Source organism: Anser brachyrhynchus (assembly GCF_964034855.1).
Source record: "Anser brachyrhynchus genome assembly, chromosome: 2".
In the NCBI taxonomy this organism is placed as follows: domain Eukaryota; kingdom Metazoa; phylum Chordata; class Aves; order Anseriformes; family Anatidae; genus Anser; species Anser brachyrhynchus.
In genome coordinates this window covers 4,300,995-4,319,244 of record NC_137695.1, presented here as the reverse complement: position 1 = coordinate 4,319,244, position 18,250 = coordinate 4,300,995, and the positions used below count along the sequence as shown (strand labels likewise).

Sequence of the window (18,250 nt, the reverse complement as noted above, 5' to 3'; positions counted from 1 at the left end):
CTAGTTATTACCAGACATGATGAATTTGCTTCTATACATTAGGCGATGCAGTGACATATCTTCAAAATGAATCAAAACACACACCAAAACAGCAACAACAACAGTGTACCTGGACAGGAAAGGTCTTGATAGGGTTTATGACTTCTGCTCGTGTAGGTGGCAACATCAGCTGTTGGGGACTGGACATACGGCTTAAGTGCCTCATTGGTCTGTTTTGTAACAGCAATTGCTCTTTTCTCTTCATCATCTCAGTAATAATTTGTGCCTCTCTCACATGATCTGAAGACCTTTACAGGGATTAACATTATGATGACTGTAATCTTGATCAAGAATATTTGTGTTCTTGTTGAGATGAGAAACTGAGGCAGCAAGCAAAGAAGAAATTAATAGTTTAATATCCTTTCTCATTTCCCACTGACTGCAGCAGGAGCTGCTGATGGCCAGCACCAATGAGTGAAGGACAAAGAATGACAAAGAAACTAATTGGAAATCAGGGGCTATTTTCTGAGTCGTGTCCAAACTGCTTCTACTGTGACTTGAATTGGTAAAACTGAAGAGAACTGCAGATAAAACACAGTGTGTGTGTAATAAAAGAGCGGAAATTTATCTCCCTTTTTATTCACCACATATTTTAGCTCGGAAGCAAGAGAGGGCAGGGTGCAGATATTTGTGTCACCAGAACTTCCTCTGCAGCAAGCCATTTTAGCTGTCAGGAGTATTTCCATCAGTGTTCTGATATTCAGCTCAGACGTAAGTTCAGTTTTATTCTGATTCCCAGCTTTGGGCAAATGATCTGTGTGGTTTGGCAAAATTGAGGAAAAGATGTACTTAAGGTGGTTCATTTCAGCCCCGTGGTTGTATTTTTGAGTCCCTCTTTGTCCGTTACAGATTTCCCAATTATTTCTCAGCCCAGAAGTGGCATAAGCAGAGACAAAAGGGAAAAAACAGTTTCTCCCCCCACAGAATGATGTCAGAAGCTGACCATGATGCCTACTTTTAATGATTATGCAATGACTATTATTTGGATTCAAGACTTTATAGATTTTCCAATGTGAAAAAAGACCATTTCACCAGCTACCATGTTTTTTATCACTCAGATCCAGAATAACCTTTGCTTTTTGGTACTTGAGGGTTATTCAGACCGAACTCTTCCCTCCTGCCTGTTTCAAATTCATAGAGCACAGTTCAGAGATAGAGGAGGTCCAGAGCCATTGGAAAGCCTTTTGCATCTTAGTGTGAGGAAAAAGTATCACCCACACAGGCAGAAAGAGATTGAATCTTTTCAAGCACTACCTCAGCAAAACAAGTAGCACTCTTTATTATGTTCCCCCAATATTTTTTTGGTTTTAAAAACTGCAAACAGTTTTTTCCCAGGCTTATTCTGCTTAGACCTGCTAGGGCATATGTCAAATGAAGAGGGACTCTTCACTCAATCCTTCACATTTTCTCTTCTCTCTTGAATAATACATGAATATGTGAACAGGTGATGCCTCCACAATGTGAAGAGAACTGCTGCATGCACAAGAGTGATATTGCTCACCCTCCATTTGACACACGTGGGGCACAGGTTCCTTCGGATGTCTAGGATACACGGTGAATTCGCTGGAGGTGGAGAATGCAACTGTTCTCCCAGAAACTGAGTTGGATATCAAGCTTTTGAATGTCTCTTACACTGAAATGCATGTAATACTTGTTCATCTAGATGTCTCTGACAGCAGCCAGCAGTGGATGACTTCAGAGAATGATACTTCCATAACATATCTTGCCTGTTTACAGATATCTTTAGCTTCCTGCCCTACTGTCTTTGTGTTTAACAAGCTGCAGACATTTTGTTTTCATGAATTTGCCTGAACAGCTTTGAATTAAAACAATCCTTTTGTTGTTCACCACATCCTGTGTCAATGAATTCCACCATATACAAGGCCTTAGGTAAAGAAGCCACCTTTCCTCTGAGATGTGTATTTTCCATTAAAGAATTATGACTTTTTTTTCTTGCTTGAAAGCCACTTATTTCAAAGCTTCATCTTTACTGCCTTTTCTCCCTACCATTTCTAGTTCTTGTAGATATATTTTAAATATATTTCATTTCAATTCGTGTGCTGGAACTATAAAAAACATTCTGCTCTATCTCCTTTACGTCCTCATTTCAGACTCACCTTTCATTAAATGACACTTATTTCAAGCCAGATCCTGCCACGCTCATTCCCAACAAGGCATTATCTCTGTTATTAAAGGATGGGACATCAGTAGAGCTCAACTGCCTTCTTCCTGTTTGCTCAATGACATTGGGTTTGGAACTAGATGATCTTTAAGGTCCTTTCCAACCCAAGCCATCCTATTCTATATACTACTTACATACTACTTACTCTGTTTTGAAAGGCACCTTGATGGTGACTGCTAAGAAGAGGTGTTCTAATAAGGGATACTCTACCTGCCATGAATTCACGCACTGAAATACTTGTGAATCACCTGCTTACTCCCAAAGCTCTCTTGCTGCCAGTCTTTTAGTGGAATGGAACACTACTCACCATGATTGAACCTGTCTTTTAAGATAAGTTACCAAACATTTTTTGGAGAAGTTTGATGGAAAGGTAGTAACCAGCCATAAAGTAAGCAGCCATATTTGAGGTGTGTTCATTTCTCTCACTTTTAACCTGCTGCAGACAAACAATTTTTCACCTGGGAGAAGTGAAAATGGCCCATTTGTTTTTTGTTATTCATCTGTAACAATAGGGCTTACTAATAACTTACTAAAGACTTACTTAATACTAATAAAACTTACTAATAAGACTTACTAAAGACTTACAAATTCTTACTAAGGTACTGGAAAATACATTAGCTTGTTTCCCTTCGAAGAAAGAAAAAATTAAGGAATAACCCAGAAAAAGTTGAAAGAAGGAAAAAATCCTTCCTAGCTAGTAAATACAATTCTGTTTATTCAAGAGCAAGAAGGAGCATAAAAGTACCTCTTTTGACTTTTTTTTTTATATATAAAAATTTCCATAAAACAATTTCATACATAAATTTTCTGATGATTTATTTCTCTTCATAGGGGCTTCAGGGTACAAAATGAGATTGTGAATTTTTAGAGAGTCTGCAGAGGCTTGGGCACGTGCTCAAGTTACTGTGGTTTATTAAAAAAAATTAATCTTTGAAATCAGCTAAACTACAGAAACCTCTGGAAGCAAGGTAGCTCCATATTCTTCTGTTGCAGGTGACACAAAGTCAAATGATTACATATAAAACTTGAATCTGGGACACAAACAGGTTTTGTAATCTGTATTTCTACAATATCTAGATCAATGATGTTACAGAACCTATTGTGCCCAAAGAATACTCCACATCCCATGCATTCCATAAATCCTACTACATGGTGTAAAAAATAATGATAGTAATAGGAGGTTCTCTGGTCCCGTTCTTCTGAGGCCTGGTCTTCTGTACTGATATTTCTCCTAGCTAAAAGTAGTGCATGGAAGGCAATGCACTTTGAAGTTAAAAGCAGAAGAACATCTTATGGGTTCCTACATTTTGCAACAATAACTTACTTCTCCTGCCTTTGCTTTGCCCGCTTGCTGTGTTCAGCATCTGTGACTGCAGACATAAACTAAATGGTTCCCCAGAGCTCCTCTGGGTGAGGTCCAACAGGAGCACAATTTTGATGCTGCAACTGTAACCACAGGCCTTGAAGAGCAGGGCTGGCACTCTATTATGGAAAGCAGCCAGCCCTAAACTATCAGGACTCGGATGTTTTCCCTCCCACTCTGCCTCTCAAGCCCAGATGTTATGCTCATTACTGTTTTATCCTTCACAGTAGTTTTTCCTCCGTCTGCTGCTGTGATCTGCCTATAATGCTTCAGAAACAATGATTGCATTGAGATTTTTCTGTTTTTCTGTGAGTTTTATGTTGTCTTCTTCCTCTTTAAATGCTTTAAATTCTTCAGAAGCCCTTATATGAAAGGAAACAAGATGCATGTGTGTCCATCTCTGTCCAGCCATCACCTACAAAATCTGCATGAAAAAGAGAGTTTGAAGAAAATAAAATTTCAGCAGGACTCAGAATTTGACTTCTTTGCTCTGGAGAGAGAATTAAAGTAGTAAAGGGAAATAATGGAAGCTAAGGGCAGAAAAGATAGGGAGAATGAAAATGATTCCTCTAAGCTGAACTTCTCCAGGTGGTGGGACCAGGCTATTTCTTGCATTAGTATTTTCAGTCTCCCTTGTTCCGGTTTTTGTCCCTGTTGTATTGTAGAGCTACAGAAGTTCCTGCTGGACCCTGCTCTTGCTGTCATCAGTCCAAAAGGGACTTTCTGCCACATAGCAATTGATAAAGCTCACTGCTGATCCATGTGCACTCTTTTCTATTATTATTTTATTATTATTTTTTGTTTATTTATTTATTTATTTATTTATTTTCATCCAGACTGTGTTGACACTTGTCAACTCTGGTGTCTAGGAAAGACTGTCACAGGAGATATCTCATGCTGGATGAGAATTTCTTGGGTCATGCCAATATTATCCTGGTCTGCATCAATAAAAAAAAAAAAAAAAAAGGTAGACCCAGCCCATCAAGGGAGGTGATTCTCCCCCTCTGCTCTGCCCTCGTGAAGCCCCACCTGGAGTACTGCATTCAGCTCTGGGGCCCCCAGCACAAGAAGGATATGGACATGTTGGAATTAGTCCAGAGGACTGGAGCACCTCTTCTATGAAGAAAGGATGAGAGAGCTGGTGTTCAGCCTGGAGAAAGCTACAGGAACACCTTATTGCTGTCTTTTAATACTTAAAGAACTTCCCCGTTCTTTGTTCTCCAAGCATTGAGTCATTCTTTAGCTCTTTGCTGAATGCTTTTGTGTTTGTTAACAGGCTTTATAGAACTCTGATCGTCAGATACAATCATAGAATCATAGAATCATAGAATGGCTTGGGTTGGAAGGGACTTCAAAGATCTCAGTTACAACTCCCCTGCCATAGGCAGGGATGCAACCCACTAGATCAGGCTGCCCAGAGCCTCATCCAACCTGGTCTTGAGCACCTCCAGGGATGGGGCATCCACTACTTCTCTGGGCAACCTGTGCCAGTGCCTCACTACCCTCTGAATGAAGAGTTTCCTCCTAATCTCTAATCTAAATCTCCCCTCTTTTAGTTTAAAACCATTCCCCCTCATCCTGTCATTATCTGATTGAGCAAAGGACAATCTGATTGAGCAAAGGACAAACAATGGATGGATTCATGTCACCTGAATATGGTTGTCTAAAGTAGAGAGGCCTTTATTAATGATAGTTATTTAGATTGTGCTTATAGTCAATATATGAAGATAAGTACTTAGAAGTCACTTACCCTTACAAGTACTTACAAGACTTAAACTTGCCCTATTTTATACATCCAACTTATGTTGAGAAGACTGTGTGTAGAAGTGCCAATTTCTCTCCATTGTCTATTAAAGCAATCATTACAGGGATCAGAAGTTAGTTGGTATGAATTTTACTGATTATACTGCAGCAGTACTGGAATTAACAAAACCTTCACAAATCATGTGTAAAGCAAGCTGCAGGCTCTTAAATGAATCTTGTTCTCAAATGGAGCAGCAGCAGCTAAAGGGGATGTTGTGAGCCTTCTGTAAACTCAGGCACAGTAGCGAAGTTGAAAGCCTGGAAGTGTGTTGCTAGTGAAAAAAAATCAGGATCATCTGTTACAGAGGAAAGAAAGGATGCAGTGTCCCTGATATTCCTAATGGTTACCCGGTTTGATATAATTTGATATAGGTTCCTGAGTTTTTGGGGATATATTTTTCTCTGAAATGTGCTTTTTAAAAAACAAACAGACAAACAAAAAGCTCTAGAAGGAAGCTGGAGAACAAATTACTCTATATGCTCTCCCTGAGATAGGTAAAGCTTAGGTGAGGTGATCATCAGCCTGGCAATGGTCACTTAAGATGACTCAGAGAAAAAATGCAAAAATTGCTGTAATGGAGCAGAAACTTTTATTATCTTCTTGGACTGTATGAACACATTCTGCCGACACATTCAGTGGCATTTTGGTGGTTCAAGTGAAGACTGCCTACTTTGAAAGCCGTCATAATAAATCTAAGCTTACTTATCTTCTCAGCATTTGCTGGACTTCGATTCAGATGGGTAGAGAAGAGAAGGAAAAATACTGAAATTTAAAGCCTGCAGTTCTGAAAACACAATTAACTCGAAAACATGTGTATGAGCTACTATTTCCATGCCATAATATACTTACAGTAATAATTCCTACCTGGTTCTTTCAAAGCTATTACTTTTATAATCCCCAGAACTGCCAGGAAGTGCTTCTTTAATAACAAAGGAACATGAGTTAAAGGAAAATAAAAGGTGGAATGGATTTTGTCTAGGCAACTTGCTAAGATATTAGCTCTGATAAGATTAATTTCTGGGAGCAGGACTAGAATCATAGAATCACAGAATGCTTTGGGTTGGCAGGGACCTCAAAGCCCATCTAATCCCAACCCCCTGCCATGGGCAGGGACCCCTCCCACCAGCCCAGGCTGCCCCCAGCCCCATCCAGCCTGGCCTTGGGCACTGCCAGGGATGGGGCAGCCACAGCTCCTCTGGGCAGCCCGGGCCAGGGCCTCACTGCCCTCTGCCTAACATCTAATCTAAATCTGCTCTGTTTTAGTGAAATCCATTACCCCTTGTCCTATCACCACACTCCCTGACAAAGAGTTCCTCTGCTTTCTTGTTGGCCCCTGAAACCTTCTCTTCTCTAGGCTGAACAACCCCAGCTTCCTCATCCTTTCTTCACAGCAGAAAAGCTCCACAACTCTGAGCATCCTTGTACCCTCCCCTGGACTCGCTCTACTATATTCCTTTCCTTCTTGTGTTGGGGCGCAGGGATCCAGGTGGGGTCTCACGAGAGCAGATCAGAGGGGAACAATCCCCTCCCTCACCCTGCTGCCCACGCTGCTTTTGATGCAGCCCAGGTTAGCTTTTTGGGCTGCAAGCACATATTGCCTGCTCATAACAAGCTTCTCCAACACCCCCAAGTCCTTCTCCTCAGGGATGCTCCCAATCTATTCCCTGCCCAGCCTGTATTTGTGCTTGGGATTGCCCCAGCCCAGGTGCAGGACCTTGAGCTCGGCCTTGTTGAACCTCATGAGGTTTGCCCAGGCCTGCCTCTCAGGCCTGTCCAGGTCTCTCTGGGTGGCATCCCTTCCCTCCAGTGAACACTCCACACAGGTTGGTGTCATTGTCAAATTTGCTAAGGGTGCACTCAATCCCACTGTCCATATCACCAATACTGACCCCTGAAGAACACCACTCATTACTGATCTCCACCTGGACATTGAGCTGTTGACTGCAGCTCTTTGAGTGTGACCATCCAGCCAATTCCTTACCCACCAAGTAAGGTGGTCCATTCCTCAGATCTGTGTCTCTCTGATTTAGAGACAAGGATATCATTCAGGAAATAAAAGCGATAAGAGAAAGTACTTTTCTGCAAGCAGGATATTAATTAATTAAAAAAAAAAAGCTGAGGTGAAATTTTTAAATAATTTAGGCTGAAAAATAATAACCATTAGCAAATTAGAAAAAATATATTGTACTGGCATTTCACTACTGAACATTGTTTTAGAAGTATTGCTAACTAAATTTAATTTAATTTAAAAATTAATGAAATGTTAAAATTAAAAATAAAAATTCCTGCCTGCCTATTAAACTCTTTATATTTCCTGTCAACCAAAAAGAAGGAAAAAATCTTACCACACTGAGCTAAATGTTTTGTTTTGTTTTTCCATTTTTTAATTTAACCTTTGAAACAAAATATTATTTATTATGCAGCTCCATTTTCACAGAATCACAGAATTGAATAGGTTGGAAGATCATCGGGTCCAACCCTCCTGCCAAAGCAGGTTCCTTAGAGCAGGCTGCCCAGGTAGGCATCCAGACGGGCCTTGAATATCTCCAGAGAAGGAGACTCCACAACCTCCCTGGGCAGCCTGTTCCAGTGCTCCGTCACCCTCACTGTGAAGAAGTTCTTTCGCATGTTGGTGCAGAACTTCCTGTGCTCTATCTTGTGGCCATTACCCCTTGTCCTATCCCCACAAACCACTGAAAAGAGGTTGGCCAAATCCCTCTGTCTCCCACACCTCAGGTATTTATACACATTAATGAGATCCCCTCTCAGTCTTCTTTTCTCCAGGCTGAACAGACCCAGGTCTCTCAGCCTTTCCTCATAGGGAAGATGCTCCAGGCCCCATGTCATCTTTGTGGCCCTCCGCTGGACTCTTTCCAGGAGATCCCTGTCTTTTTTGTACCAGGGAGCCCAGAACTGGACACAGTACTCCAGGTGAGGCCTGACCAGGGCAGAGTAGAGGGGGAGGATCACCTCCCTTGACCTGCTGGCCATGCTCCTTTTAATGCACGCCAGGATCCCATTGGCCCTCTTGGCCACGAGGGCACACTGCTGGCTCATGGTCAACCTGTCGTCCACCAGGACCACCAGGTCCTTCTCCTCAGAGCTCCTCTCCAGCAGGTCGTCCCCCAGCCTGTACTGATATGTCCGGTTGTTCCTTCCCAGGTTCAGGACTCTACACTTGCTCTTATTAAACCTCATTTGGTTTCTTCCTGCCCATCTCTCCAGCCAGTCCAGGTCTCACTGAATGGCAGCACAGCCTTCTGGTGTGTCGGCCACTCCTCCCAGCTTTGTGTCATCGGCGTACTTGCTGAGGGCAGACACTATTCCCTCATCAAGGTCGTCGATGAAGATGTTGAACAAGAGCAGACTCAGCACCAACCCCTGGGGAACGCTGCCAGTCACAGGTCTCCAGCCGGACTCTGCGCCACCAGTCACCACCCTCTGAGCTCGGCCAGTCAGCCAGTTCTCAACCCACCTATCTGTCCACTCCTCTATCCCACGCTTTCTCAGCTTTGCTATCAGGATGTCATGGGAGACAGTATCGAAAGCCTTCCTAAAGTCAAGGTAGATGACATTCACTGCTCTCCCCCCATCTACCCAGCTGGTGATGCCATCATAGAAGGCAACGAGGTTATTCGAGCACGACTTTCCCTTGGTGAGTCCATGCTGACTCTTCCTCATAACATTCTTCTCTTCCAATTGCTTGGAGATGACATCCAGAACAAGCTGTTCCAACACCTCTCCAGGGACAGAGGTGAGAATGACTAGCCTGTAGTTTCCCGGATCCTCCTTCTTGACCTTCTTGAAGACCGGAGTGACATTGGCTATCCTCCAATCTTCAGGCACCTCTCCTGTTCTCCAGGACCTTTCAAAGATGATAGAGAGCGGTTCGGCGATCACCTCTGCCAACTCCCTTAGCACACGTGGATGCATCCCATCGGGATCCATGGATTTGTGTGCATTGAGCCCACTCAGACGCTCCCGAACCACTCTCTCGTCAACCAGGTGGGAGCCCTCCATTTCCCAGCCCCTTTCTCCTCCCACCAGGGTCGAGTCCCGGGGGGGAGTCCTTGAAGCAAAGACTGAAGCAAAGAAAGCATTCAGTATCTCCGCCTTCTTGGCATCTCCCGTTACCAGGACACCCCCCCTCATTCAGCAAGGGACCCACATTATCCCTAGTCTTCCTTTTACTGTTTACATACTTTAAAAAAACCCTTCTTATTATCTTTTGTCTCTTTTGCAAGCCTCATCTGTAAGTGGGCTTTAGCCTTCCTCGTCGCTTCCCTGCAGGCCCTGACAACACTTCTATACTCCTCCCAAGAGGACAGGCCCTTTTTCCACATTTCATAGACCTTCCTCTTCCTTTTGAACTTATCGATGAGCTCCTTGCTCATCCACACAGGTTTTTGAGTTTCTTGTTTCTCTGGTGACAGCTCAGCTAGCTCATTAAATCACCCCGCATTTTTTTTTTTTTTTTTTTGTCTGGAGTAAATAGTGGCAGGAAGTCGAGTCTTACTTTCTACTGCATAGCATACACAATGTGCAATGACAAGGTGATCTAGAACAAACATGGGGAGCTTCCTTAGAGCGTATGCACAGACTATCTGTAAATGACTGCACACTGTTAAAAATGAACAATGGCTATCAGTAAAACTTACGCAATGAAAGAGGTGATGGTCTTTCATGTACTTGTGTTATCTGTTGGTACCTTCAGATTAATTGACAGATTCACGGGTAGAAGCTGTGACCGCTAGCAAATACATAGCTTTTTAATGTCTATAGTACCGTGGCAGGGGGGGAAAATTCATCTGAATTATAACTCAATGACGATATATGATTTTAGTATGATTTTCATCAGATCTTTGCAGCTCCTTTTAAACTGCATGCTTGTGTTGTGTGCCATGAAGCAGTTGCTGCGGTCTTCTCCAGAAGTGAATAAGTTTCAGTGAAGAATTAGTGTTTTCATGAATTCAAACCACGTTTTCAAGATCCTGAATGCACCTTATATTTCTGTAAAAAGAGTGAGTCAGGTGTCAGACAACTGGATATTCTTTTAAAAGCTAATTCTGTAAAAATGCTCTTTTCTTACTATTCCCATGATAAACTTTGTTGTCATTTCCTGTATTTTCTGATAAAAGTACTTATAGCTTCTTTAGACAGTTAATCTCACAGAGATAAACACTGTAGTAAGAGAATGAGTTTGATTCTTTCTAGAATCAATGGTACAGTTCACTGGTTTCTAGGAGCTGCACTACAGACTTACAGGAGTAACAACACTGGATCAGAAGCAGAAGGTCAGGTAATAGTTCAGGTGGCCCTAGTTACCTGCACTGAGGCAGATGAAGTCCACTTCATTCACATACAGAATAAAAGAGCTGTAGAACTCATTAAAGCTCAATGGAAAGAGATAGGCATCTCCAGAGAGCCAGTCATGTTTCTTAAGAGAGACCACTAAAAAAATAATAGCAGGTTTGTTTGCTGAAGGATATTAATCAACCTATGGGAAATATATGTGTATATATATATATATATATGCTTATGTATTTGCATTGATTGTAGAGACATAGGAAAAAAAAAAGATCAGTAAAGTTTTAATATAAGCATTGACTAACAGGGACATAATTGGTTGTTCTAGCAGAGGAACTAAAGGATTACCACGCACACATACCTACAGAGTTTAATTTTATTAGTTAGAATTAACCACGGGCAGTAATAATAAAGTACAATAATTTATGGTCTCTGCTTGGGCTTGTAAAAGCCTGAACAGATGTAAAAGATACTGGTGCATATGCTAACAGGTAATAAAGACAAAATGCAAATATTGATCCTTTCTGTAATTCCTCAGGTTTCAGCTTCTGTTGCTAATGAATTCACAAAGTATGACCAGTAAATATAATAGGATCTACCAATACAGACTGGAAGTAGGATTCTTGGTTGTGCTGAGCATATGTTTTATCACCCTGCTATGATGAAGGATCACAGGATACAGGATACACCTGTTGATTCCCATTCCACCCTGAAAGAGCTCCCCACATGTAATGACATTTTCTGTTGATGATAATCACAGAATCACAGAATCGTCTAGGTTGGAAGAGACCTCCAAGATCACTTAGTCCAACCTCTGACCTAACACTAACAAGTCCTTCACTAAACCATATCACTAAGCTCAACATCTAAATGTCTTTTAAAGACCTCCAGGGATGGTGACTCAACCACTTCCCTGGGCAGCCCATTCCAATGTCTAACAACCCTTTCGGTAAAGAAGTTTTTCATAATATCCAACCTAAACCTCCCCTGGCGCAATTTTAGCCCATTCCCCCTCATCCTGTCACCAGGCACGTGGGAGAATAGACCAATCCCCACCTTGCTACAGCCTCCTTTAAGGTACCTGTAGAGAGCGATGAGGTCGCCCCTGAGCCTCCTCTTCTCCAGGCTCAACAATCCCGGTTCCCTCAGCCGCTCTTCATAAGACTTGTTCTCCAGACCCCTCACCAGCTTCGTTGCCCTTCTCTGGACTCTCTTGAGCACCTCCATGTCCTTGTAGTGAGGAGCCCAAAACTGAACACAGTACTCGAGGTGCGATGCACCTCGATGACATGATTCTTACTTGTTTTTATGGCTCAGTGTTGGGAAGGGAATAGAGACACTAGAGCAGTGATCCAATGTGTGACAGTTTTTTCATCAGCTGACAAAGCTATGAATTTGTAGAACACAAGGCTTTTCAAAGAGAAGTGAGCACGAGGAATGATTGTCCAGCTTGTGACCTGCTGCAGGAGAGCATGACCAGACCGCCCCCTTTTTCTTTCATGTGAGGATTATGGTCACCCAGTCAGTCATTTGCATGATATGACCAGGAGAATCATCAAGTATCCAGCGGTGTCTTTCCACCTTGTCTCTCTATTCAGTCCTTCATCTGGTCTCTCATAAGAGGTAGATTTAATAGGACTGGCAGTGGCACAGCCCAGGAAGTGAGCTGCTTGGACTCTATTGGATACAATGGGACTCTTGTGAGCCTGCCATAAAGGTGGCATTGTTTGAACTTCCTTTGTTATTTTTTTGTAGCTTGATGTGAAGGTGAGAACAATATCAGTTGTTTTTTTTTTTTTGTTATTTGTTTGTTTTTTTGTTTTTTCCCACAGAGCCAGCATGGAGTTTTTCTTATGGAGTTTGAGATTTCTGTGTCTTAGGTATTTTTATCTCGGCTATTGTCCTATAGCTGCCTTCACAGTCAATGGGCAAAAGTTGGCTTTTTGAGGGAATGAGTCATCAGACCTATTTCAAATGTCTGCTTTCAGATGAGAGACATTGTTCTCTAGGATTACCTCTTTCTGTCTACTACTACAAAAATTTTGGTGACTATTCAAATGTAGATGTTGGCAATTGGTCAGATGAATCTCACTCTGGAAAGCACATTTGCCAGTTACTGCTTGCTTTGTTGATGGGAATGGTTACCTGCACTTAGATCACCAGGGACAGAACATTAAATGCAATAGGAAAAAGAAGGGGTTAGCACTAACTTCTATGGCTTTTAGTAAAGAACTTCAATGTTAAGGTTTTCTGTACACTCTAAAAACCACTTCCTTTTCACATTCTGACATACTGCATTTTAAATATTTAGAATTACTCCTTTCGGTATCCGTATGTATTGTAGGATCATTTGGGAAGCTCTAATCGTGGATCAAGTGCTGCTCTACCAAATACTCAAGAGATTGTTCTTAGACTATTTTTTACTGTGAAATGTTTTTTTCTGATAAGACTTCATCAAGCACTAATGTTCTAACATAGGTGGCCAATGACTAAAATTACCCAACTGTACAATTTAATTTGTTTCAGCTCATTCTGAGCTATATCCACTACCTATTAATACACCTCACTTACAAACTTAAGCCAAGAACTTCATTATGTAAAACTGCCTCCTCAATAATATATGTAATTGAATAAGTGTAATAATTTGGACTGCTGACAGATTTTGCATATTGATTTTTCCTCAGCAAAATAAGACTGAAGGGCAGTGAGTTAAATCATCTTCAGACAGATAAGGAAGCTACAGCAATATAACAAGTATAGCTACTCCAACTGCTACGCAGTAGAAAAAATGTCGATATGTACTCCTCTCACCATGGAAAAAAAAAATAAAAATAAAAATGACATAATTCAGCTTTACTTGCAGAAGTGTAAAGTGACTTGTATGCATAATAACACTTTAAATAACAATGCTTTGAGCTCTTACTCTCTATCTAAGCCTTATTTCTTTTCCTCAAAGTTGTTTATATTTCTGCTTCATTGGAGACTTAACCTATTCTATGATTCTATGATTCTATGCCCTTTCTTTTGTCGAAAGTTGCAGTGGATCAAATCTTTATTTCCTCTATGGGATGCTGAAGAGAGATAAAATGTGAGGACAGTCCTCTAGCACCTGCTTATCTTCACAGCATCTTCCATCACTGGATGAGCAAAGCAGCAGGAACTGCATGTCCTATATTCATTATATTGTTTTTAGCTTCTGGACTAGAGAGCATGGGGGTGGAGAAAGGGAAATCTGTGCGTGACTTTGCCCATAAACAGCTAGCCAGCACTGCTGTCTCAGAAAGTGGATGATAATTTGCTCCTGACAAAAGAGCGGTAAAGAGAATGTGCATTTCCTTCCCCAAATTCCTCTTGTGAAATAGAAGGAATGGGAAAGCAGAAAGGGAAGGATCTCACAATTTTACATTGTTTTCCATCATTTTTGTGAAACAAATGAAGCAAATAAGGACTCTTCTCAAGTGTTTTATTTTTGTGGTTATAGAGCCTAATGTGTTGAAATACTTCATCCTAGAGGGAATAATTTTATGTCATACTATTTAAAAAGGGGGTGTTGTCCTGTGCTGTTTTTATGCTTCCCAGCTTGAGATTTTACTTTGTAATAAGAATTCCACCACAAAAAAATGGGTTATTCAGTGGTGCAATAGTACTGCACCAAACTCTAGAGGCTAAATTCAGCTCACATTAGCTTGTTGAAAGCAGACATGTAGGTTACTTAGCAAAAGAGGGAGGGAGGGAGGGAGAGAGGAAGAGAGAGAGGGAAGAGAGGGAGAGAGAGGGAGATTCAATGACCCCATCTCTATCTTTGACATGTATTTTAATATAATCTGTTAATTTCAAACACTTCACAAGTAGGATAGTATACCTTTTCTCCTACTGATGTGTGATCTTTGGTTTTTGTTTGTTGTGTTGTTTCTTTTTTCTTTGTTTATTGTTTTCCATTTCACATCTATAGGAATATTGAAGGTTAGAGTCCAATTCTAAATTTTATTTGCTTGTTTCTGTTTTGTTTTTGAGGATATGTATTATTCCTTTAAGATTGCAGGAAAAGAGTAGAATTTAGTAATCTTGTCATCCAGACTTCGAGTGACCTCAGTTAAAATAAATTTTCTTTTTCTTCTCATCTCTGAATTTTGTTCCTGGATGCCACGACAACTTGTGATTTTGACAGCTTGATGAATACGTAGTGCCTTATAGGTGAATCAAAGTAATTACCTGCCTCTTACACTATGCTGTAAACACATATTTTGGAGGGTCCTGAGGTCAGCACCAGGAACAGCTCTTACTCTTCTTGAGATATAATTCTGCTGCTGTCAGTCTGCAACCTCATCTCCCCCTGACTTCAGTAGGCATTATCAACATGTATTTCAGTAAAGAGAACTGTACTGGGCTCTGTATTTAGGGAAAAATGACCTCCTTGGGGAACAATTACAGCACTGGATGTAGTTAACTGAGTCTCCCAAGACTCCTTATACAATTGATAGACAGATACTGAGATTCAGATTCAGTTTGCATATTAAAACACCTAAATTCAGGTGTTTTAATCTGTAAAATGAGTCACAATCAAGTTGTATCCATAAGCTCAATGATTTTAGCTTCATATTTCGCTTCTGGATGCTCATTTCCCTGATTCTCCATAATTTGCTTGTATGATTTTATTTTCCATCTCTCTGTGGAACAAACTAAATGAGGAGCCTGCCCAGCTAGTTTTGCCAAGTAAGACACATCTAAAGTTAGTGCAGTTTTCACTCCTCAAGAGCAGGTAGTTGAATCTTGTGGACAAGCATCTGGAGGCAGTGTTCTCATCTATTCTTTCTACTGCTTTTCTGATTACACTAAGAGCCATTTAAGGCTTCCTGAATGCCTGCCTCTCCACAGCAGCTTGTACTTTTGATAATGAAACCATACATTTCATGCTCACACAGTTGCTAGAAATGATTGGTTTGTTTCCTTTACAAAAAAAATAAAATAAAATAAAATAAATAACATAAAATAAAATAAAATAAAATAATAAAATAAAATAATAAAGGCAAATCAAAGCAAGCACAGTGAAACAAAACAAATAGAGACAACAAGCAAAACAAAAGACAGGGTTAGAATAATGCTTAATTTCTGATTGAAAGAGAAGCTGCAAGTACCATAAGTGAGTGATTACCAGGACAAGCATGAAAAAAAAAAAAAAAAAAGTAACTGGACATAGTAGCCCATGCAAAATGAAATGTTTTATAAGAGAAAAACCATTGTTAGAGTGTGTTACAAGAGCATGCCGAAACCATACAACAAAAGCAAAGCCAAACTGGAAAAATGACCACAAACAATTAATTAAAATGCACTGGAAAACTGTTGCGTATATTCTGAAAACATGCCTCATCTTTTCTTCACAAGATATGAGTACTTGAATCCATTCCAGGTTTTTGGTCGTACAGCCAAATGACTAATATGATTCTACCCCTTCTCTGCTAACCTGTAAATGACTTAAGACAGAACCCATTATTATCATAACTGAATAAACAAGAACAAAATTAAATACAGTACTCCTAGTCAGACTGTTACATAATCATTTGTTTCACATTATTCTTCAAGGATCAAGAACTGATAAAGAAAAGTTCAAACGATACAATTACAACGGCTGATCAATACATATAAGATTTCTTGATTGTTTTATAAATGGTGCAACCTTTTATGTGCTTTCTCATTTTTCTTCTACAAGTACCCTAAAGACATAGTCCATGGACACAGGTATCTGAGGATACATATATTATATACATATTATTATTATATATATTATATTATTATATACATATGTTTGTATATTATTATATATTATTATAGATATTATTATATACATACATCTGTGTTCCATACCTATATAAATACACACCTATATCTATAAATACCTTTTACACTCTTAACTGTGTTTTACAGTATGGGTTAATTTCCCGTCTGCTTAGGAATTTGACATCTATTCACTCTCAAAACATCATGAAAAAATCTTTTACCATCTTTATATATGACACTGATGCTATCACAGTCCCTGGAAGTCACAGATCATCAAATGGTCAAAACATAAAGTTTCTGGACCTTTACTGTAAGTGCTAAGATGTCCAGAACTGTGCCCTGTAATACATTCTAATCCTTTGTCCAGGTAATAAGAATGTCACCAATAATTAGATCTCACAAATTCACTTTTAGAGATTTTAGTTATAGTTTATTTTGTCTGGGTGCAAGGAATGAACTTTATGAACTCCACAGCTCCCTCCAGCCTTATTTTCTGTGTTTCTGTGATTATTAAACATTCTAAGAAATATCACCAGTAAAAGAATATTGATTATATGTATGCAAATTTTCATAGTTATTTATTGCTTCAGACAGGAGAGTAATTACCTGCCCACACATTTTATGAGCAATACCACAGAACAATTTCTCTTTCTACCAGGACTAACTTTCTAGTGAGAAGAGAGGGAGAAGGAATAACACAATTATTTCCATTTCATATATATTTTTAACCCATCTTTAAATTCTCCAAACTAGTAGTCTCCAACTTACAGCAACTTAATGCATGAAGAAACTCAGTTGCTGTTGGAATTAACTCCTCATTTACAGGAGTAAGCAAAAGGAAAATGAAGATCTGCAGATTATTTTTTTTTTTTGGCAAATGTGGTTAAAAAAATATTTTAAATGTTTTTTCCCAAAATACCACTTCATGCAATGCCTACTGTAGTAGCTTTGATGGAGGTAGTGACTAAACCAGCAGTGTTGGAGGTTTGATGTGTATATCTGTATATTTGGAAGTTGAAATTAATATGACTGTTTCTATGCTATAAGTGGTCAGGTAGTGATGGCAGCTTCAGAACCCCTTAATAACTGCTTCCCATTTCTTCCTGTATCCTCCTAATCTTTAGACAAAGATAGATACATTACACTTGTTCACTAAGAACCTGATCCACATTCTAACAAAGGCAAGGGAATAGTCTTGTCCCTAGTGGTTCAGATTTGGTATTACTTCCACTTGGACCTGTGACCTGTGACCACTTTCTATGGTTTTCTGGGCATTTTCACCTAACACATTTAATGTATTTAAGGCATTGGAAATCATTTTGCTCAATATTGGAAATATTTTTGTTTGATTCTTCCTGGATCTCATTATGATATTTATGGATTTTTTTTCTTTGCTTTACTATAGGCTGATGGGAGAGGTGTATGCTGTAGTTTACACACTATAGAGTTTAAAAAGTGTGTAAACTTATCCTTTGCCTGGATTATAAGGCCTCTGGTTTCTGGCTGTGATGGCACTGGTCATTTCTTCCCAGTCTACATCTCATTCCATTTCTTCTTATTCTCTCAATGCTGAAAACCTTTCCAAAATCAACCAGCCAACCAAAAAAAAAAAAAATTATCCGGTTATCAGGGGAATGATCACGATATCTCTCCATGCCTCACTATTGTATCTTTATCCTTCTTTGTCATACACTCTCATTTTCACATATCAATACCACTCACATTGCCTTTTCACTTCAGGCTGTAAACTGCCCAGATCAAACCATCAATCTTTACTTTG

The 18,250-nt window shown here is 40.0% G+C and overlaps 1 protein-coding gene across 16 annotated transcripts in view; it reads left to right on the top strand.

The window, feature by feature from the left end:
- The window catches only part of ADCYAP1R1 (ADCYAP receptor type I), a 345,195-nt gene that overhangs the window by 258,301 nt on the left and 68,644 nt on the right, over positions 1-18,250 (top strand). The window lies entirely within an intron of this gene.